Source organism: Macaca thibetana, chromosome 12 (assembly GCF_024542745.1).
Source record: "Macaca thibetana thibetana isolate TM-01 chromosome 12, ASM2454274v1, whole genome shotgun sequence".
In the NCBI taxonomy this organism is placed as follows: Eukaryota; Metazoa; Chordata; class Mammalia; order Primates; family Cercopithecidae; genus Macaca; species Macaca thibetana.
This window is the reverse complement of record NC_065589.1, coordinates 52,685,694-52,709,037: the sequence shown is the minus strand read 5'-3', so window position 1 is coordinate 52,709,037 and position 23,344 is coordinate 52,685,694. Positions and strand designations below refer to the sequence as shown.

At 37.9% G+C, this 23,344-nt stretch overlaps 1 protein-coding gene across 2 annotated transcripts in view; it reads left to right on the top strand.

Annotated features, from left to right (window-relative positions):
- The first annotated feature begins 248 nt into the window (after positions 1–248).
- C12H2orf88 (chromosome 12 C2orf88 homolog) overlaps positions 249–23,344 on the top strand; it is a 59,585-nt gene continuing 36,489 nt past the window's right edge. The window contains exon 1 of one of the 2 annotated variants that reach the window (XM_050751930.1): positions 249–356. The gene's annotated coding sequence lies outside the window, so the exon portion shown is untranslated. The remainder of the gene's footprint in view (positions 357–23,344) is intronic. The other variant, XM_050751932.1, reaches the window with a different exon arrangement.

The following is a 23,344-nucleotide window of genomic DNA, read 5'->3' as shown; positions in this document are numbered from 1 at the left end:
TAGCTTTCAGACTTTTCTAAAGCACTCCTAGACCTAGAAGACAAAGGTCTTCATCTTTTTGTGCAGGAAATAGCCTAGCCTGGTTTACTGTCCCTGAGACCATTAGCCTTCATAAATAATATTTACCAGAGTCTTTTGCCTTTAAACTACACAGGAGCAGAAAAACTGGAGAGTGGCATGTGTGTTATAATACTGATTATTGGGTGAAAAGTGCATTTGTGAGCAAATCTCATGCTGCCTAGCAACTGTTTCTAGGCAGAGTGGCTGGGAGCCAGCTGTTGTCATCATTCAGGAGCTATCAGCCTATTTCTACATACTTTACATCTGTTTTGGATTATTTGGATTCCAGTTGTAAGGTACAGTTTTTCTTAGCAACTCTTAAGGCAGTACTAAATATTTTGCTTTTTAGTGATTGACACACTAAACCCTCACTTTCTACCCATCTCTGAATGTAAAAAGTATACAGCTTTTTAACTATAATGGAATATATGTCTGAAGTTGGGTACTTTCATGTTTTTAAAAACCATTGATGTCCATTCCTTTTAGGTCTAAACTCTAGCACATTCTTAAGTGGTCTAGGACTACACCCAGGTTTCTACCTACTACTGAGAGTGTAAGAGGTGGTATGAAACATGCTTCAGAAACTTTTAACTCATCCTCTGAAAAATTCATTCCTGGCCTTCTTTGTGTAGTTACTACTTTCCCTACTGATCATGATTTATTTTCTTGCCCCTGACCTTTGCAGCACGATAGAGCTAAGTTAACAGAAGTGAAGCAGTAGATGGTAGAGTAACTAGAGGTTATGCCAGAACTTGATGAGGAGCAGATGGGCCACATTAGTGGAGTAGAAGTCCCTCCAGGGAGAATAGTGCTCACAAAAATTGAAGGAGTATACAGTAAGTACTATAGCCTAATACTGTTTGAGTACTTCCTGATACTCCTAGGCAGTTCAGCTCCTCTAATTCTGTCCAAGCTTCTTGTTCACACAGTCACTAAATACTTAAGTCTACACTTGCATTCAGTCAACCATGCATTCATCCTTTTATCCCCATGGGTGCCGAGAAGTCTCATCCACTCTCCTTGCTCATTTTCTTACAGCTGTCCAGTCTCCTAACTCATTCCTATTTATCTGTAAACCCACTTCCTCTGTGCCCTCAACCTTTTCACAGGGCACTCCATCACATCTTTTAAAATTGGAAACCCAAGGACCTTACTTCATTCTCAGTTCCCTCCAACAGAGGCTGTTCTTTGTCCATACCTCATAAGCCAAAGCCAAGAGATAGGTTTTATCATCTTTAGCTCCCTATGCCACTTCTAGGCCATTTTCACGAGAAGCCTGTCTTCATTTGGGAGACAATATATGACTTAAGAGCATAGGATTTGGATATAGACCCTTATTTGGAGATATTAACCTTTCTGAGCCTCAATTTCCACATCTGAAAAGAAGGATAACAATATCATTTGGCAAAGTTGTTACGAGGATTAAATTTATACATTCTTTTCACAAGCCTTTGTGGATTACGATGTGCCAGGCACTTTTTAAAGTACTCAACAAAACAAATAATTCCTACTCTCATGAAGCTTGTAGTTTCATGAGGGGAATAAAATCTTCTTTAAACAAGTAAATACATAAACACAATGACAAAATCTGATATGAAAGAAAATATATCAAGTGTTTAATTGGAAGTAAAATTTAGATGGTGGTGAGCTGGTTAGGAGAAAGGCTTGGTTAGGAGGTAACATTTAAAGTTACAATAGAAGGATAAGTAGGATTTAGGCAAAGGAGCAAAGGATAGAGGGCATTACAGACATAAAGCAGCTTGGCACTTTCTAGATACTGAAAAAAGGCCATTATGAAAGGGAGAGGTGTTACAGAGTGCAGTCAGAGATGTAGGCTGGGGCAGAATTTATGGGACCTGAATATGAAGGCTATATTAGTCCATTCTCACACTGCTGTGAAGAAATACCTGAGGCTGAGTAATTTATAAAGGAAAGAGGTTTAATTGATTCACAGTTCTTCAGGGCTGGGAGGCCTCAGGACACCTACAATCATGGCAGAAGAGGAAGCAAACACATTGTTCTTTGCATGGTGGCAGCAAGGAGTAGTGCCAAGCAAAGAGGGAAAAGCCCCTTATAAAACCATCAGATCTCATGAAAACTCACTCACTATCACAAAAACAGCAGCATAGAGGTAACCACCCCCATGATTCAATTACCTCCCACAACATGTGGAGGTTATGGGAACTACAATTCAAGATGACATTTGGGTGCAGACACAGCCAAACCATATCATTCCACCCCCAGCCCCTCTCAAATCTCATGTTGTCACATTTCAAAACACAATCATGCCTTCCTAACAGTCCCCCAATATCTGAACTCATTCTACCATTAACCCAAATGTCCAAGTCCAAAGTCTCATCTTGAGACAAGGCAAGTCCCTTCCATCTATGAGCCTGTAAAATCAAAAGCAAGTTAGTTACTTCCTAGATACTATGGAGGTACAGGCATTGGGTAAATACACCTATCCAAAATGGGAGAAATTGGCCAAAACAAAGGGGCTACAGACCCCACACAAGTCTGAAATCCAGTGGGTCAGTCAGATCTTAAAGCTCTACAATGATCTCCTTTGATTCCATGTCCTCTGGGTCACACTGATATAAGAGGTGGGTTCCCATTGTCTTGGGTAGCTCTACCCCTGTGGCTTTGCAGGGTATAGCCCCCTCCTGGCTGCTTTCATGGGCTGCTGTTGGGTGTCTGTGGCTTTTCCAGGTGCACGGTCCAAGCTATCTGTGGATCTACCATTCTGGGGTCTACAGGACCCCTCACAGCTCCACTAGGAAGTGCCCCAGTGGGATCTCAGTGTGGGCTCCCATGCCACATTTCCCTTCTGCACTGCCCTAGCAGAGGTTCTCCACAAGGGCTCCATTCCTGCAGCACACTTCTATTTGGACATTTGGGCATCTTCTGAAATCTAGGCAGAGGTTCCCAAACCTCAATCCTTGACTTCTGTGCACCTGCAGGCTCAACACCATGTGGAAGCTACCAAGGCTTGGAGCTTGCACCCCATGAAGCCATGGCCAAACTGTACCTTGGCCCCTTTTAGCTATGGCTGTGACACAGGGCACCAAGTCCTGAGGCTGCATACAGCAGGGAAGCCCTGGACCTGGCCCATGAAACCATTTTTTCCTCCTAGACCTCCAGGCCTGTGATGGGAGGGGCTGCTGTGAAGGTCTCTGACATAACCTGGAGACATTTTTCCCATTGTCTTGGGGATTAACATTTGGCTCCTCATTGCTTATGCAAATTTCTGCAACGGGCTTAAATTTCTGCCCAGAAAATGTGTTTTTCTTTTCTATCACATTGTCAGCCTGCAAATTTTCCAAATTTTTATGCTCTGCTTCTTCTTGAACACTTTGCCACTTAGAAACTTCTTCTGCCAGATACCCTACATCATCTCTCCCAAGTTCAATGTTCTGCAGATCTCTAGGGTGGAGGCAAAATGCCAGCTGTCTGTTTGCTAAAGCATAGCAAGTGTGACCTTTACTCCAATTCCCAACAAGTTTCTTATCTCCCTCTGAGACCACCTCAGCCTGGACTTCATTGTCTATATCACTATCAGTATTTTGGTCAAGGCCATTCAGTAAATGTAGGAAGTTCCAAACATTCCCACATCTTCCTGTCTTCTGAGCTTTCCAAGTCTCTGGGAAGCTCCAAACTTTTCCTTATTTTCCTGTCTTCTTTGGAACCCTCCAAATTGTTCCAACCTCTGCCTGTTACACAGTTTCAAAGTTGCTTCCACATTTTTAGGTATCCTTATAGCAGCACCCCACTCTACTGGTACCAGTTTACTATATTAGTCTCCTCTCACACTGCTGTGAAGAAATACCTGAGACTGGGTAATTTATAAAGAAAAGAGGTCTAATTGGCTCACAATTCTGCAGGGCTGGGGAGGCCTCAGGAAACTTACAATCATGGTGGAAGAAGCAAGCACATCCTTCTTCATATGGTGGCAGCAAGGAGCACTGCTGAGCAAAGAGGGAAAAACCCCTTGTAAAACCATCAGATCTCATGAGAACTCATTCACTATCAAGAAAACAGCAGCATGGGAGTAACCACCCCCATGATTCAGTTATTTCCCATGGAGTCTCTCCCATGACATGTGGGGATTATGGGAACTACAATGCAAGATCACACTTGGGTGGGGACACAGCCAAACCATATCAAAGGAGTTTTACTGTTGTTGAGTAAAGGGGGCTTGCTGCCCAATGTGCTAGAAGCCAATAATATGATACCCGGTTTTTGAGAAAAGCTTTATATTGCAAGTTGACTCACAAGAGACACAAGTCAAGCTCAAATCTTTCTCCTCATGCTGATGTTAAGGCAGTAATTTTATTTAAAAGGGTTTAGTGGGAGGATTCTGGGATTAGCAGGTGATTGGCGGAAGGAAAGGTGAGGTCTGGAAAGTCCTCAGGCATGTGCAGTTACCTCTTCATGCTACTTCATGGGTCCCATGTGCATATTCAAGAGCGAGTTAGTATGAAACATGCAGTGGAAATTCAGGTGATGTCAGCAGGCTTGTTCTGTGCAGACTCCAATCGGTCATATTGGTTCCAACTGATTTCAGCCGGCTTCATTATCTTACAAGTGGAGGGAATTTCAGTGTTTCAGCAAGCTGTTTCTCTTATCTGCCATCCTGCAAACTCAAGACTTTCTTTTAGTTATGGGCTTCTTTAACTCTTTGTGGCACAGTTTCATTACTTCCATTTAAAATGTCATGAGAAGCAATGATTTTAAGTAAAGGTGTAATATCATTTATGCAATTAAAAGATCTCTGAGGACAGTGCTTGGAACACAATACTTGCTTGGTAAATGAAGTTATATTCACATGGGCCTTGCTTTCCAGTATTTATGAGGTATAATGTACCTGGGTCACAGTTTTGCTCTCTACCCAAACTCTTGCCACCACACTTTGATTAGCTCACCAGTGTTCCCACTTCAGAACTCCTTGACATCCACAATTCCAAGGGGCCACTCTTGGCGCTTCCCTGGACCAGAGGCTTCCCTATCTGTGAAATCTTATATGCCAGTAAACTTGTAGGCCTCCACAGTGGTAAGAAATGAGGTGAAAAGAAAGCCAAGTTGTGAAGGGTTGCTTTGAGGCTAACGAACTGGTACTTTTGATACTAGTGGGCTGGGGGAGGTCCCCAAATGCTGGTGGGACCTTGACTGCAGCCACTGTGCAGGCTCTTGATACCATCGCAAGAATGAATTCAAGGACAAGTCAGAAAATAGTGAAGGTTACACAGATTAATTGCAAAGGGAAAAGTACACCCTCAATAAAAGGGAGTGTGGGTGTACTCGAGAGAGTCACCCACAAGGGGGTTTGGGGCTGCTACCTTTATGTGTTTCCTTAACCAAGGGGTGGAATATTCATGAAAATTCCTGGAAAAAGGTGGAGATTTCTGGGAATCTGCAATGCCACCCATTTTTATACTAAATATGGATGTTCTTGGAACTGTCATGGCACTGGGGGGTGGGGGTGTGTGATTTAGTATGTTAATGAACATATAATAAGGTCCTATTTGTGAAACCTAGGTCAAATCCAGTGCCATGTTGGGTCCAGTCAGTCTTAGCTAGCTTGGTCCACACCTTGTTTTTCAGGGTTTTATCAGCCCATAGTCTCTAGTCATGTGAAACTGCTGCCTGGAGTGTTTTTATTCTCCTGAAACCACCCTGTATTATTCCTGTCAAACTTTATCCTGTAGGGAGAAAAAAAAAAAAAAAAAAAAAGGCAACCCTGAACTTTATAGAGCAACCCTGAACTTTATAGTTCCCTAAACACCATGGCATGTGCCGTTCCCTGTGCTTGAAATGTCCCCCCTTTGCAGGATGACCTTCAAGCTCCTAGTCATCCTGTAGATCTAGCTTGGCTCTCATCTCTTCTAGGAAGCCTTTCTTGGCAAATGGGAGTAGCTGATCACATTACACCTTGTGTATAGCTTTTGGTGTTCTTGTGCCTTATAATCATATGTTTATGTTTTTGTCTCCCTGATTTGAACTCTTTGAGAGCAAGAACTTCTATCCATATTACTGTGTTCTCAGTGTCTGACATAAAGGATTTCTTCAAGATTTTTTGAGTTCTCAAGTCTCACTAAAAAATAAAGTACTCTAATAAAAAGTTAGCAAATTGGCTGTAAACAACTGGCAATTTCCCTGTATTGTAATCTAAACCGCATTACTTTGCTGAAGTTTATTCAGATATCTTTGCTCTAAAACTTGGCACCAAATTCTAAGAAAATATTCAATTTTATTCATTTTAATTCTTTGATTCAAATATAAAAATATGTTAAAAAAGGAAAAAACACACAGGAATCTCATTCCAATATTTGCCTTTCCACCCTTTTTCTCTCTAGTTGCTATAGTTTAATGTTTGTATTCATGTATTTTTTATCCTTCCAGTATTTCTTTATGCAAATATAAATGCATCCTTTTCCCTCCTGTCTTATATAAAAGGTCTTATATAAAAGTAGTCTAGAATATACACTATTTTATGCTTTGCTTTTGTTTTAACATAAAAATTTATTCTGGGCTGGGAGTGGTGGCTCATGCCTGTAATCCCAGAACTTTGGGAGGGCGAGGTGGGCAGATCACCTGAGGTCAGGAGTTCGAGACCAGCCTGACCAACATGGTAAAACCCCATCTCTACTAAAAATACAAAAATTAGCCAAGCATGGTGGCACACCCCTGTAATCCCAGCTACTTGGGAGGCTGAGGCAGGAGAATCACTTGAACCCGGGAGATGGAAGTTGCAGTGAACTGAGATCACTCCATTGCACTTCAGCCTGGACAACAAGAGTGAAACTCTGTCTCAAAAAAACAAAATTATTCTGGAAAGGCTGGGCATGGTGGTTCACATCTGTAATCCATTCCAGCACTTTGAGAGGCTAAGAGGATTGCTTGAACCCAGGAGTTCAAGACCAGCCTGGGCAATATAGTGAGACCTCATCTCCACTAAAAAAGTTTAAAAATTAGCCAGACCTGGTAGCCCATATCTGTAGTCCCAGCTACTCAGGAGGCTGACATGGAAGAATCACTTGAGCCCAGGAGGTGGAGGTTGCAGTAAGCAGAGATCGGGTGACAAAGTGAGACCTTGTTCTGGAGATGTTTCCAAGTCAGTAGTAGATAGAACTCTTCCTTTTGCTTTTTTTGCAGATGCAGATATACTGTGATTTATTCAACCAGTTCCCTACTGCCAGATACTTGTGTTCTAATTTTTTGCTTTATGAACAAAAACATTGCAATTGATTGTACAACTATCATATTAGCACAGATACTGTCTATCTAATATACGGTCATGTACTGCATAACAATGTTTTGGTCAACGACCGACTACATATACTATGGCCATCCCATAAGATTATAATACCATATTTTTACTGTACCTTTTCTATGTTTAGATACACATATACTTAGATGGTATTACAAGTGCCTCTGGTATTCAGTACAGTAACGTGGTACAGGTTTGTAGCCTAGGAGCAATAGGCTATACCTTACAGCCTAAGTTTCTAACTAGGTTTGTGTAGGTACACTCTGTGAGTTCACACAATGACTAAATCTCATAATAATACATTTCTCAGAACGTATTTCTGTTATTAAGAAACTCATGATTCTCTTTCTCTCTCTCTATATATATATATGTGGGTGTAATATATATGTATATGTATATGTGTATATATAAAATATATATATATATAACCATATATATATTTTAAAAAATGAGATTGCTAGAAATAAAGGTAAATACATCTGAAATTTTAATAGGTATTTCTAGAAACCCTTTCCTGATGGTTATTCCATTTTTCTTTTTTTTTAAGTTTTTATTTTTATTTTTTATTTTTCTGTAAGTTATTGGGGGTACAAGTGGTATTTGGTTACATGAATAAGTTCTTTAGTGGTGATATGTAAGATTTTGGTGCACCCATCACCCAAGCAGTATACACTGTACCATATTTGTAGTCTTTATCCCTCACCACCCTCCCAATCTTCCCCCCAGGTCCCCAAAGTCCATTGTATCATTCTTATGCCTTTGCGTCCTCATGGCTTAGCTCCCACACGATGTTTGGTTTTCCATAACTGAGTTACTTCACTTAGAATAATAGTCTTCAGTCTCATCCAGGTCACTGCAAATGCTGTTAATTCATTCCTTTTTATGACTGCATAGTATTCTGTCATTTATATATATCACAGTTTCTTTATCCACTCATTGATTGATGGCATTTGGGTTGGTTTCATGATTTTGCAATTGTGAATTGTGCCATTATAAACATGCATGTGCAAGTATCTTTTTCAAATTAGGACTTATTTTCCTCTGGGTAGGTATCCAGTAGTAAGATTGCTGGATCAAATGACAGTTCTACTTTTAGTTCCTTAAGGAATCTCCACACTCTTTTCCATAGCAGCTGTACTAGTTTACATTCCCACCAGCAGTGTAGAATTGCTCCCTGTTCACCACATCTATGCCAGCATCTACTGTTTTTTGATTTTTTGGTTATGTTCATTCTTGCAGGAGTAAGGTGGTACTGCATTATGGTTTTGATTTGCATTTCCCTGATCATTAGTGATGTTGACCATTTTTTCATGTTTGTTGGCCATTTGTGTATCTTCTTTTGAGAATTGTCTTTTCATGTCCTTAGCCCACTTATTGATGGGATTGTTTATTTTTTTCTTACTGATTTGTTTGAGTTTATTATAGATTATGGATATTAGTCCTTTGTCAGATGTGTAGATTGTGAAGATTTTCTCCTACTTTGTGGGTTGTCTGTTTACTCTGCTGACTGTTCATTTTGGCATGCAAAAGCTCTTTAATTAGGTCCCAGCTGTTTATCTTTGTTTTTATTACATTTGCTTTTGGGGTCTTGGTCATGAAATCCTTGCCCAAGCCAATGTCTAGAAGGGTTTTTCCAATGTTATCTTCTAGAATGTTTATACTTTCAGGTTTTAGTTTAAGTCCTTAATCCATCTTGAGTTGATCTTTGTATAAGGTGCTAGATAAGGATCCAGTTTCATTATCCTACATGCGGCTTACCAATTATCCTAGCATCATTTGTTGAAAATGGTGTCCTTTCACCACTTTATGTTTTTGTTTGCTTTGTCAAAGATCAGTTGGCTGTAAGTGTTTTGGTTTATTTCTGGATTCTCTATTCTGTTCCATTGGTCTGTGTGCCTATTTTTGTACCAGTACCACACTGTTTTGGAGACTATGGCCTTATAGTATAGTTTGATGTGATGCCTCCAGATTTGTTCTTTTTGCTTAGTCTTGCTTTGGCTATGCGGGCTCTTTTTTTGTCCCATGTGAATTTTAGAATTGTTTTTTCTAACTATGTGAAGAACGATGGTGGTATTTTGGTGGGGATTGTGTTAAATTTGTAGATTGCTTTTGGCAGCATGGACATTTTCACAGTATTGATTCTATACATCCATGAGCATGGGATGTGTTTCCATTTGTTTGTATTGTCTGTGATTTCTATCAGCAGAATTTTGTAGTTTTCCTTGCAGAGGTCTTTCAATTCCTTGATTAGGCATATTTCTAAGGTTTTGTTGTTGTTGTTGGAGCTATTGTAAAAGTTCTTGATTTGATTCTCTGCTTGGTTGCTGTTGGTGTACAGAAGAGCTACTGATTTGTGTACATTCATCTTGTATCTGGAAACTGCTGATGTTTTTTTTTTTAATCAGTTCTAGGAGCTTTCTGGAGGAGTCCTTAGGGTTTTCAAGGTAAATAATCATATCATCAGCAAACAGTGACAGTTTGACTTCCTCTTTACCAATTTGGATGCCGTTTATTTCTTTCTCTTGTCTGATTGCTCCGGCTAGGACTTTCAGTACTATGTTGAAGAGGAGTGGTGAGGGTGGGCATCTTTGTCTTGTTCCTGTTCTCAGTAATGCTTTCAACTTTTCCCCATTCAGTATTATATTGGCTGTGGCTTTGTCATAGATGGCTTTTATTACATTAAGGTATGTCCCTTGTATGCTGATTTTGCTGAAAGTTTTAATCATAAAGTGAGGCTGGATTTTGTCAAATGCTTTTTCTGCATCTATTGAGATAATCATATGATTTTTGTTTTTAATTCTGTTTATGTGGTGAATGACATTTATTGATTCACATATGTTAAACTATTCCTGCATCTCTGGTATGAAACCCACTTGATCATGGTGGATTATCTTTTTGATATGTTGCCGGATTCAGTTAGCTAGTATTTTGTTAAGGATTTTAGCATCAATGTTCATCAAGGATATCAGTCTGTAGTTTTCTTTTTTGGTTGTGTCCTTTCCAGGTTTCGGTATTAGGGTGATGTTGGCTTTGTAAAATGAATTAGGGAGGGTTCCTTCTTTCTCTATCTTGTGGAATAGTATCAAAAGGATTGGTACCAATTCTCCTTTGAATGTCTGGTAGAATTCTGCTGTGAATCCATCTGGTCCTGGACTACTTTTTTTGGTAATTTTTTAATTACCATTTTAATCTCGCTACTTGTTATTGGTCTGTTCAGGGTATCTAATTCTTCCTGATTTAAGCTAGGAGGATTATATTTTTCCAGGAATTTACCCATCTCTTCTAGGTTTTCTACTTTATGTGTGTAAAGATGTTCACAGTAGCCTTGAATGATCTTTTATATTTCAGTGGTGCCCGTTGTAATATCTCCTGTTTCATTTCTTAGTGAGGTTAGATTTTTTCTCTTCTTTTCTTGGTTAATTTTGCTAATGGTCTATCAATTTTACCTTTTCTTTACTTTTCTTTCTTTCTTTTTTTTTTTTTGAGACAGAGTTTCACGCTTGTTGCCCAGGCTGGAGTGCAATGGCTCAATCTCAGCTCACTGCAACCTCTGCCTCTCGGGTTCAAGCGATTCTCCTGCCTCTGCCTCCTGAGTAGCTGGGATTACAGGCATGCACCACCACACCTGGCTAATTTTGTATTTTTAGTAGAGATGGGGTCTCACAATGTTGGTCAGGCTGGTCTCGAACTCCCAACCTCAGGTGATCCACCTTCCTCTGCCCTCAAAGTGCTGGGATTACAGGCAAGAGCCACTACACCCATTATTTATCTTTTCAAAGAACCAGCTTTTTCTTTCATTTATCTTTTGTATTTTTTTGTTTCAATTTCATTTAGTTCTCTGATCTTGGTAATTTCCTTTCTTCTGCTGGATTTGGGTTTGGTTTGTTGTTGTCTCTCTAGTTTGTTGAGGTGTGACCTTAGCATGTGAGTTTGTGCCCTTTCAGTGTTTTTGATGTTGGTGCTTAGGGCTATGAACTTTTCTCTTAGCATCATCTTTGCTGTATCCCAAGGTTTTGATAGGTTGTGTCATTACTGTCATTCAGTTCAAATAATTTTTAAATTTCCATCTTTGTTTTTGACCCACTGTCCATTCAGGAGCAAGTTATTTAATTTCCATATATTTGCATGGTTCTGAAGGTTCCTTTTGGAGTTGATTTCCAGTTTTATTCCACTGTGGTCTGAGAGAGTGCTTGACATAACTTCAGTTTTCTTAAATTGATTGAGGTTTTATGGCCTATCATATGGTCTATCTTGGAGAAAGTTCCATGCACTGTTGAATAGAATGTGTATTTTGCAGTTGTTGGATGAAGTGCTCTGTATATATCTGTTAAGTCCATTTGTTCCAAGGTATACTTTAAATCCATTGTTTCTTTGTTGACTTTCTGTCTCAGTGGCTGGTCCAGTGCTGTCAGTGGAGTATTGAAGTCCCCACTATTATTGTGTTGCTGCCTATCTCTAGGAGGATTATGGCTGTCTTGGCTGAGTCATGCAAGTTGTCCGAGAAGTGGGGGAAAGTTGGCAGTCACAGGCCTCACCCAGCTCCCATGCAAACCGAAGGGCCAGTTTCCCTCCCACTGTGCCCCCCACAACAGCCCCCAGTCTTTTTCCAGGCAGAGAGCATAACAGTTTTGAAAACTTGCCCTGGGCTACCCACCTTCCAGCTGCAAAAGAAAAGTGCTTGGCTGCACACTGGATTTGTACCCTCCCCCGAGTTCTGGCCAGGAGGCTTCTCAACCCATTCAAATTCTTTCAAAGTTCAGCTAGAGATTTCCTTCTCCCTGTGGAGTTTCACCCCCTGCTCCTCTGGTCACCCTCCTGATGGATCTCTGTGGTGCCAGGCAGGAATGGCCTGCTAGGGGATGCAGCGAGCTCCCAGGTCCTTTCTGCAGCTTCCTCTACTACTGTACATCACTCGGCTCTCCAGATTGACTCAGCTCCAGGTAAAGTCAGAAATTTCTCCCACAAACAGACCTTCAGCCTCTCCAGTGGGGACGTGTTTGGGAGAGGAGGGTCTCCCTTTCCCAATTCTGCAGTTGGGGCACTTACGGTATTTGGGTCCTGGGTCCTGCAGGATCAGTCCACTTCCTTCAGAGGGTCTGTGGGTCCTCTCGGGATTGCAGGTTTGTTCTTGCAGCCAATCTGGAGCTAAAATTCAAATGAGAGCTTCTGCAAACTGCTCTGTCGGAGCTGCAATCTAGTCTTGCTTCCCGTCTGCCAAGATCTCTTGCTTTTTTTTTTCATTATTCCATTTTTCTACTCCTACCAGCAATATTTAAAAGTGTCTGTTTCCCCATAGCCTCTCCAATAAGTACTATAGGAGTTTTGGATTTTGCCAATCAGATAGTTGAGGAATTCTATCAGTGTAATATTAATTTGCATTTTTATTGGTGAAGTTTAGCATCATCTCATTTTTTTAGTGGCTCTTTGTATTTCTTTTTTCTGTGAACTATTCGTGTATATTCTTTGCTTACTTATCTATAAAATTAGCCTTTTCATTCACTATTTCTAGAAGTTTTTATATAAGAATACATATAAGCACTCAGTTTGTGCTATGAATTGCAAATGTCTTTCCTATTTGTCATTTCTGTTTTGATTTTGCTAATGGGATATTTTGACATACATAAATGTTTGGTTTATTTGTGTTTACATTTGACTATTATGCTATCCAGATTTTTTTTTTTTAAATTTTAAGTTCCAGGATACATTTGCAGGATGTGCAGATTTGTTACATAGGTAAATGTGTGCTATGGTGGTTTACTTCACCTATCAACCCATCATCTAGGTGTTAAGCCTCGCATGCATTAGCTATTTATCCTGATGTTCTCCCTTTCCCCATCCCCCATGACAGGCCCCAGTGTGTGTTGTTCCCCTCCCTGTGTTCATGTGTTTTCATTGTTCAGCATCTATTTGTAAGCGAGAACATGCAGTGTTTGGTTTTCTGTTCCTGTGTTAGTTTGCTGAGGATAATGGGTTCCAGCTCCAACCATGTCCCTGCAAAGAACATGATCTAGTTCCTTTTTATGGCTGCATAGTATTCCATGGTGTATATGTACCACATTTTCTTTATCCAGGCTATTATTGATGGGCATTTGGGTTGATCCCATGTCTTTGCTATTGTGAATATTGCTGCAATGAACAAACTAAGCAACTATCCAGACTTGATTTATAGTTAGAAAGGTCTTGGCCAGGCCAGGCACAGTGGCTCACACCTATAATCCCAGCACTTTGAGAGGCCAAGGTGGGCAGTTCACTTGAGGCCAGGAGTTCAAGACCAGCCTGGCCAACATGGTGAAAACCTGTCTCTACTAAAAATATAAAAAATAAGACAGGCATGGTGGCAGGCGCCTGTAATCTCAGCTACTTGGGAGGCTGAGGCACACGAATTGCTTGAACCTGGGAGGCGGAGGTTGCAGTGAGCTGGGATTGCACCACTGCACTCCAGAGTGAGACTCTGTCTCAATTTAAAAAAGAGAGAGAGAGAGAGAGAGAGGTCTTGGCCTGGCTCCATGGCCCACTCCTCTAATTCCAGTGCTTTGAGAGGCTAAATTGGGAGGATTGCTTGAGGCCAGTAGTTTGAGACCTGGGCAACAGAATGAGACTCCATCACTACAAAAAATTTAAAAATATTTTTAATTTAAGAAAGAAAGGTCTTCCCATGATTCTAACAAAGATCACCTATGTTGTTTTCTAATACTTTTAACATTTCATTTTTTTACATTCAAATCATTGCTCCATTTGGACCTATTTCTGTATCCCCATAACATAGCGTGAGTACAGAACTGGCTTTCTTTTCTTTCAACTTGCCACTCCATTTTCCCAAAGCTATTTATTTATTTAAAAGTCCATCGTAACTTTGATTTGGCATTCAGTCTTCATTGTGCACTAAATCCCCATATGCATTTAAGTCTTTCTCTGGACTTTTTCTACTCTGTTTCATTAGTCTGTCTTTTCATAAGCCAATCCCACACTCTTAACTATTGATGCATTACAGTATGTTTAAACCCCTAAAAAGAATAGTAATTTTATTGCTTTTTTTAATCAGAATTTCATAGGCTATGTTTTGTTCACTTTTTCCCCCATAAGAATTTTATAATTGATTTGTCTAGTTCCAGGAAAGAAAATCTGTATTTTTTGTTATTACTGTTCCTTAGTAACTTATAAATATAATACAACTGCTTTATGATAATGAGTCTTTCTGTCAAAGAACACAGTCTACATTTGTCTAAGTTAACTTTTGTATCCTTTTTATTAGAAAATTTCTCCTCTAGGTTCTGAATATTTCTTAAATAATTCTTAATACTTGGTCATTTGTTGTTATTGATATGGGATTTACTCGCCCATTATTTCTTTTTTTTTCTTTTCTTTTTTTTTTTTTTTTTTTTTGAGACGGAGTCTCACTCTGTAGCCCAGGCCGGAGTGCAGCTATCTCCGCTTACTGCAAGCTCTGCCTCCTGGGTTCATGCCATTCTCCTGCCTCAGCCTCCCAAGTAGCTGGGACTACAGATGCCCACCACGACGCTCAGCTAAGTTTTCGTATTTTTGGTAGAGATGGGGTTTCACCATGTTAGCCAGGATGGTCTTAATCTCCTGACCTCATGATCTGCCCACCTCGGCCTCCCAAAGTGCTGGGATTACAGGCATGAGCCACCGTGCCCGGCCACTTGCCCATTATTTCTAAGTCATTGTTTACATATATGAAGACTATTAATTTATGTGTATTAATAATTTTATATCCTGCTACTTTGCTGAATTTTCTTATAATCATTTTCATTTGGTATCTGTTGGATTTTTCAGGTGTACAATCATACCATCTGAAAATATAGAAATATTTTTTTCCCCAATTTTTATACCTCTAATTTTCTATGGTATTGGAGGTATAGGCAATCAATTAGAACATGTTAACTAGTAGGGGTGATTTTGGGCATCTTTGTCTAGTTCCAGACTTTAGGAAGAATATCTTCAGTGTTTCTCCACTAGGAAATCAGCAGCCTTAAAGTTAAGATAAAATATGTATAATAGTATAAAGTTTTCATCAATTCTTATTTTGAGTGCTTTTTAAAAAATCAGGAATAGTTTTGATTTTTATTAAATTCCTTTTAGCAACTATAAATATAAACAAAAATTTCCACCATAAATTTATTAATATGGTAAATTACATTAATATATTTTGTATTATTGAGTTATTCTTGCATTCTTACACAAGCATTGAGAAGGAATCTCACTTGATCATGGTATATTATTCTCTTAATGTGCTAATTTGTTAATATTTTATTAAGTCTTCTGAATTGATATTCATAACTAAAGCTGATAATTCTTTTTTTGCAATCTATTAGGCTTTAGTATCATCAGTGTTATAACTTATAGTCTGGAATTTTTCATTTTTCTAAAATCTGGAACAATTCAAATAGCATTGCCTACTCTCTAAAGATTCCTCTGTGAGATGAGATGGGTACATTTTGGAGTTGAGGAGATATTTGCAACATATGTAAGCAATAATTAAGCTATTTTGCAACCTCTTCTTTAGGATTTCCCTCAATTTCAACACAAAATTTCAGTATTATCTTACAGCATTTAACCTTGATATTTTTGATTATGCTTCTATAATATATTAATTTCTATAGTAATTGACCCCTGTGGAATTTCTAAGTCTGCTGGGATGAGTTTTGAATGATTTAGTTTTCCTGGAAAAATCATTTGTTTCATCTTCCAGGTTTTCAAGTTTATTTGCACAGAGTTGTGCAAAGCAGCTTCATAATCCCTTTTGTTTCTGTTACTCTTTTCATTTCTTATTTTTTTAACCATTTGCTGTATTTTAGTTTGGAAAGTGAATTCATCTGTCTTATTTTTAGTGTATTTCTGTTTCTCCTTGTATATTCTATAGCTTTGACTTCATGCAAGTAATTGCTAAGTTGTTTGGTACACAGATATTCATAACTTATCTTCCTTGTGAATTCTCATACTTAGCATTTTTTAAAAGTCTTTATAAATTGCTTTTGGGTGTGAGTCCTATATTTACTGATTAAAATCACTGCCTGTGCTTTCTTTTAGTTCATATTTGCTCATAGTGTTATCCTGATTGAATTGTCTTGTCTTAGAAGTGTCTCTTGTATACAACACAGGGCTACATTTTGCTTTATGATAGAAGTATATGACTTATTGCATGCACACAAATCCCAAAATTCACATCTAACTATGTTCCACTGACCAAAGCAAGTTACCTGGCAGTCTAGATTCAAAGAGTAGAAATAAACTTCACTCTTAGGGAGAAGTTACACAATATTGTGGCCATTTGGGTAGGGACCAGATCTACTCCAGGCTGTGAGGTGGACTGCCTATGTAAGAGCTAACTGGGGAGTATAGAAGAGATCTGTGTCTGGAGGCAGGTCTCCTACTTGAGTAAAATGTGCAGTAGGGAGACACTCCCCCTGCTTTTCTAAGGCTTTCTTAAGAACCATACATGCACTGGAAGAGAAAGCCAGCATTTGAACTTGCGCTCCTCAGAGTACATTGATGGCTATTCAGTGTGATTGTGCAGACAGGAGTCTGGAAAGCTAATAACTTCAATTTTTTTAAATGAAGTAGGAAGTAAGAATGGGGAGAAAGAGTAGCTTGAACATCGAGGAGCTTTAGAATGGTCATTGGAATACTAAGGTTGAAATTAACCTAAGGTGGATAGATTAAAAATACTTTTCTCTGTGCTAGCAACAAGCTATAAAAGAGGAAAAAATTTTAAAGGACCTCCTGAAAAATAATAAAATGATACATAAGGACGTTAAATAATAAATTTTTAGGTATATTTATTATCATAGAAACATGAATGCCCCCCCAAATTAAGTAAATGTAATACAATTCTAATTTAAATTTGCATAGGGTTTTGGGGAATTAGATAAAGTGATCTTAAAGGCTATATGGAATAATTAACGTAAAAAGGAAAACTGGTGAGGAGTGACCTGCCTCACCAGATTGGAGCATATCATGACCTCCTTATTGGCCTTGGTTTTGGCTTAAAAAAAGATAAGTCAGAAGAATAGAATAGAGGGCTCAGAAATAGACCCAGTACATGTGGATATTTGATATTTAATAAAAATGGTATTTCAATTAAAAGGAGAAAAGATGGGTTATTTTAAAAATGGTGCTGATCCAACATCCTGTTAATCTGGTAAAAAGTATTAATATATTGAGATAAGTTCCAGATTGATTAAAGAAAAGAAAAAAGAAATAATAGATTTTATATACATACGAACATCCTTCAAGTTGTTGATTAACCAAGATAGGACCTAGAAGTTATAAAGGACAAGACACACATAATTTCAAAATCTGTTGACAGATGATTAAATTTAAATCAAAAGAAAATGAGTGCTATGCTTTAATGAAAAATTTTAAAAAGGGAATGATAAATTAGGGGAAATTATTTATTTGAAACACATGATAGAGAAGATTTGGACTATACAAAAGTGCTTACAAATGGATAAAACATAAATAACCAAAAAGAAACAACGGGCAAAAGAGATTTGCAGAAAAGAGAATCCAAATGGCCAATAAACATGAAACCACGCTCAACCTTGCTGGGAGTAAGGGACATGCAAATAAAATAACAACAATATATAATGTCATAGCCATTAGTCTAGCAAAAATCAACAGTGAAAATTGCTGCTGAAAAAGAAGAGTATTCTCATGTATGTGGACATGTTCATTGTTTCAGTCTTTCAAAAATGTAATCTGGTATTATCCATTGTAATTAAAAATACATTTACCTATCCCATCATAGGAATCTATCCCATGGAAATAAAATCACTACTAGGTAAGGTATGCACCCAGTTACGTTTATTGCATCATTGTTTGTACTAATGGAAGACTGGAGACAGAGTGAGTGCCCCTCAGTAGACAAATGGCTCAATATACTGTATTATGGCACACTCATATCATTAGTATCATACAGCCATTAAAAGAAATCAATTTAGTTCTTATTAAGGACTTTCCCTGAGCTAGGCCCTCTTTTGATCCTCACCACAACCTTATGTGGTAGGTGGTAATAGTTTTACCGGATAGGAAACTAAAGCACAGAGAGTTTTTGAAAACGTACCCAAGGCCTCACAGAACTACATTCAAAATCTCTCCATTTTCTCTTTATGCCAGTTGAAAATAAGATCACATTATTATGAAACAAATGACTCCCTAAACTTGTACACACACACACACGCACACACACACACACATACACACACATCACAGGATGCTATATATCTAGAGTAGGTTTGTACTCCAGAAAAGAAGGTTAAATATTAGGTTTTTAACATTTTTACTTTTGGAAGAACTACATTTACTCTTCATGGTAAAAAAGAAAAATGCTGGATATAATTTCATAAAGCTTTGTATAAAGGAATTACCACTTTTCATGATTATCTGATGGGGATGGATTCTATATAATTTTTATTTTTGCCTTTGTTTTTAATTACTTAATTGTATTTTTTTTAATGAGCATAGATAATTGAGGGAAGGGGAGACTATATCCATTGTGGGAAAAATGTATATTAATGGGGACATAATAATGATAATTTTATAAATTCGCCTCAAGACTATGTCTCCCATGTCTCTAGAACTTAAAACAAATTAATGCTGACAAGAAAAGGTTTAGTTATTACATATAAGGCTTAAAATGAAATGCTCCAAACAGGTCTTGAAAGCAAGGTTTTTTAGCAGAAGTAAAATTTAATCTACATTTTAGTGTATGCAGACCTCTCAAACAAGCAGTTTCCTTTAAAAAATTGGTGATGTATTTCTCACATTAACAAATATGAAGTAAATTTAACAGTGTGTTTCACCTATTGAATAGGAAATGGTAAGAATTTGTATATAGAGTCTATGTAAATATTTATATACTTTAAATGTATTTTGCCATAAACAAACTGTATTTACATTACTTTTAATGATATTGATTACATTGTAAATTTCTGAGGGGATTCATAGTATCGTGTTATCATTTAAGCTATTTTTTTCTTTTTTGATTCTGTTCTCCCGGGCTATCATTGCCTTGGCATTATGCAGACCCTGTTGGGGAGAGAAATAGTGGACCCAGGTCCCAAAGTTCTCTCTGAATGGCAAAGCATGTGTAAGAGGCAGATCTAAAAGTGATGAGGCAGAGCAGATATGATCACAGGGCAGAAGCCTCACAGAAGCAGGGGAAACATCCCTGTTTGGAGTCAGGAGTGGGCAGGAGAATTTCTGTTGCTATCCATTTTGGAGAGAAGGCTGCAGGAGAAGGGCTATCCTCAGGGGAGGCCCAGGATTCCTGTAGAGCCTGGAGATGAAGAGACTTCTAAGACAAGATGAGGATGTAGGAAGTTGATTAGCAAGGGATTAGGATTCCAAAGGCTGCAGTGCAAGGGGCTGTGATGCGGGATAATAGTGGGAGTTACCAAAGCTGAGAAAATAGAGAAGGGTGTAGGGCACTAGACAAGGTAGGAGGTCTGAGCTGGGATTAGGCACTTGCCTTTCTCCCTGTAAAGGAAAGTTATGATTACCAGCAACTGGCCTCCACCCAACTGTGTACAAATGATATTGGTGCCATAACTGCCTAAGGGTCCCAGGCACTTGGACCTGCCTCCAGTATTTGTTATATGGGCACGGTGACAGCGGTGGAGCAGAAGGGCAAAGTCTCCCAGGAGGCTCACTAGAGTTCTGGGTTGATGAGTACTGTTGTGCTGAGCCTTTGTATTCTCACTGTCTATATAATCACTTACAATGATTATTTCGTGAATATAAAACATCTACTCTCTACTTACAAGTGAAACTCTTTAGACTCAATTTCTGGGGACTTTTGGTTTTCTTCCCTGAATTCAGGACGTGCCCTACTTCAACTTGGGATGTGGACTGCTAGAGTGTCGTGGTTCTGTCATACTTGGCTGTGAGTGAAACTCATTTCTTTGAGCTCCCTTTGTTTTGTGAAGCTCAGTGTTCCAAGTTCTCTCGTCCCTAAGGTCCTTGGCTGATGACTGCTTCATAACCACATTCTTCTAGCCAACATGATGTAAACCAACAAAGCTTGCCAGTAACTCTGTGATCTCTGAGAGATCACTTTAAGAAAAAAGGCTAAATTCATTGACTCATAAAACCAGTCTTTTGGCATACATGGAAGCCAATGAAGAAAGTATGTGAAAAGACAAGTTGCAACAATCTGTTCTTAAGAGCCATTGTTGGCCCCTTCTAAATGTCTGTTCTTTTAACTTCTGAAACTGCTGTCTTTGTATCTGAAAACATTAAGCTATTGTGAACTAGAATTTGCCAATGCCAAATTGAAAGCAATTTTATGAGTTTAAAATGTCATTGCCAATAAAACATCATCAAATACTTTCTTTTAGTATTTCAGTGTAGAGTTGAAACATTTCTTTAGATCCAGGCAGGGGAAGTTCATTTTTGAAGATATAAGTTATGAGAATTTAAGAGGGACAATCAGGACTTAGTTGAGGTTTTCATGGATCTAGTTTTGATGTGACTTTCAATCTTAGGTGATTTTGATCTTTTCTTTCTATTTCTTAAGTTGCTTTGCAAACAGCTACATATTTAATGGTCTCAGAGTTCGTAAATAACATGGTCATTTATGGGCTGCTATTTGACATTGTTCTAATATCCCCAAACTCTGCTCCTATCTGATTTTCCTACCTGTCTGGTTGGCACTAGGCTTAGAATAAGATTTTTTTTAAACCATGGTCATAGTAATATTCGTCCATGTTTCTCTTTAGTGATCCCTATATCAAAATGCCAAACCCAAATATTAGTCTCTTGGCCTTTTGTTTATAGTTCTTATGAAAATTGCATAGCTTATCTGTGCTAAAATGGTAGACTTTAAAATTTATTTTCTCCCATGAGGTTTATAAAACATGACTAAATGAAACTCATGTTTTAACTCATGGAATGGGAAACAAATTGGAATATTGGGATATACTTCTTTCCCATTTAATGAAAGTATGACTAGACTTTTGACCTACACTGATTCAGGAAAGTGATGTTAAGGCAAAATGTTTTAGGTAATTAACTCTCTTTCTTCATTTGTGATTTTTTTTAAAAAAAGAAGAAACTTTGAAAAATTAAAGACAGATACTAAATATTAACTATAAACAGATTTCAGTATGAGGGATAGTAAATGTTTGAAAGATTCCAAGACAGATAAAGTATAAGAATTGCATGGATAAGTAACTTTTAATTCATAATATGACAGTGACATTTTATTATTTACATTTACATGAAAGTCTAATCATACTTGCTTTAAATGAAATCTAATTGAGTACTTACAGATGAAGAACACTAAATGTAACTTTATATTTGGTCTTAGATGATTCATTAGAAAATCCTTGATTTATAGATAAGCAAACTGTCTCTAAGAGACTGGAACATTTTTTAAAGCTCCCCAATATTTTAGGGCCAAAACCAGGGTTTCAACTCAGTTCTCTGGATTATTAGATATCATTAAATTAAACTTTTTAAAATAAAATATACATAGTGGAAAGAGAATTCCATGAATTGCAGTAAGTTCTTTGTGCTCGTGCTTGAAGAGAGACCTCATGCTAGGAAATTCTTGCCTTCAGAAATTACCAATATGTCACTTCCTACAGTGACATATTAATTTGTCACTTTATTTGCCTTAATCAGTCCTACATGGATGGTCCAGTAGGCCTGAACTCAGAATGTAGTTTATACCAGCTTTTAAAAGGCATTTCTTTACCCTATCAAGTAGCATACCTATTAATAGGCATCTAAAATCATACCAAATTTATTTTCCATAAGCAACACATCCCAGCTTCTCAGGCCCACATTCTAAACAAGTAGCAAGTAAGTAGACTCTAGGTATAACCATTCCATTATTTACTATTGTCATGTCATCTTATAGAGAGATCTCTTAGACTCAACATAAAATATCCTTATTTTTATTTTTGTTGACCTTTCATCAGCCTTTGACTCCTGGCTTAGAAATCAGTTATAAGACAAAATGCAGTAGCTCAGTATTGATCCCCCATTACAGATGCTTATGCAGAAGCAGGAACTGAGCAGCAGAAGTATTCTCTTATTGGATAAGAAAATATTTGCCAGTTCATTAAAATAGGAATGTGTTCTGGACTTACTTTTGGATAAACAAGTTGCATTCACTTTTTTCCCTCTCAGCCACCAAAAAGCAAAGACCCATATTCAGATGATATGAGTTTATTATCTGGAACTAGGAGCGACTTAGAGACTACTGGTTCTATTCTCTAATCACTGCCAGAAAGAAGAAAATGGCTTCAGATCAACTATCCTAAAGTCAAGGTGTTTATTTTTGGTAGACATTTCACCTAGTTTATAATTGACATCTCTATTAATCAAGTTTCCTCAAAGTAATTGTGACCTAGGATGCTCCTTTCTGGTGCAAAGGGCATGACGTTTAAATCCAGAGAATACCTCTGGATTAAGATGATTATGTGAGCAAATGTGTTTTCTTCTCATAATTTTACCCTTACCTTCTTTATGACTAGTAGAGTAGAAGATTCATAAGCAAGATTAATTAGGATAGCTTAAAGGAAATAGAGAAGTTATTGTCTTGTAAATATGAGTAATTTTAAAATTCTAATACAGTAATATTTTAAATTGCTTATACACATATTGATTTTATCACTTTCTGTTTAAGCAGAATATTCTTCTCCCCAACCACTCTCAGTAATAGTAGTCTAAGTTGGGGAAAAACAGAGTTAAAATCTTTTGAAGGAAAACAAGGCCCAAAATAATGTTGAATATGTACAGAAGAGAAGCTTGTAATTAAAAGTCAATGAAAAGAAGCTTTGGGGAAAAAGTAGAATTGCTAATAGTGCCACAAAAACAATACCGTGCTTCTCACAAAAGAGAGAAGCAAATCCTACTGTAATCTCTGCTACTACATTTACGACTATTGAGGTAAGGCAATAAGGATTTATTTCTTTTGTGTTCTCCATAAGCAAAACTGGAATGATAATATTCCCATATTTACTTAATAAAATACCAGGAAAATAGTAA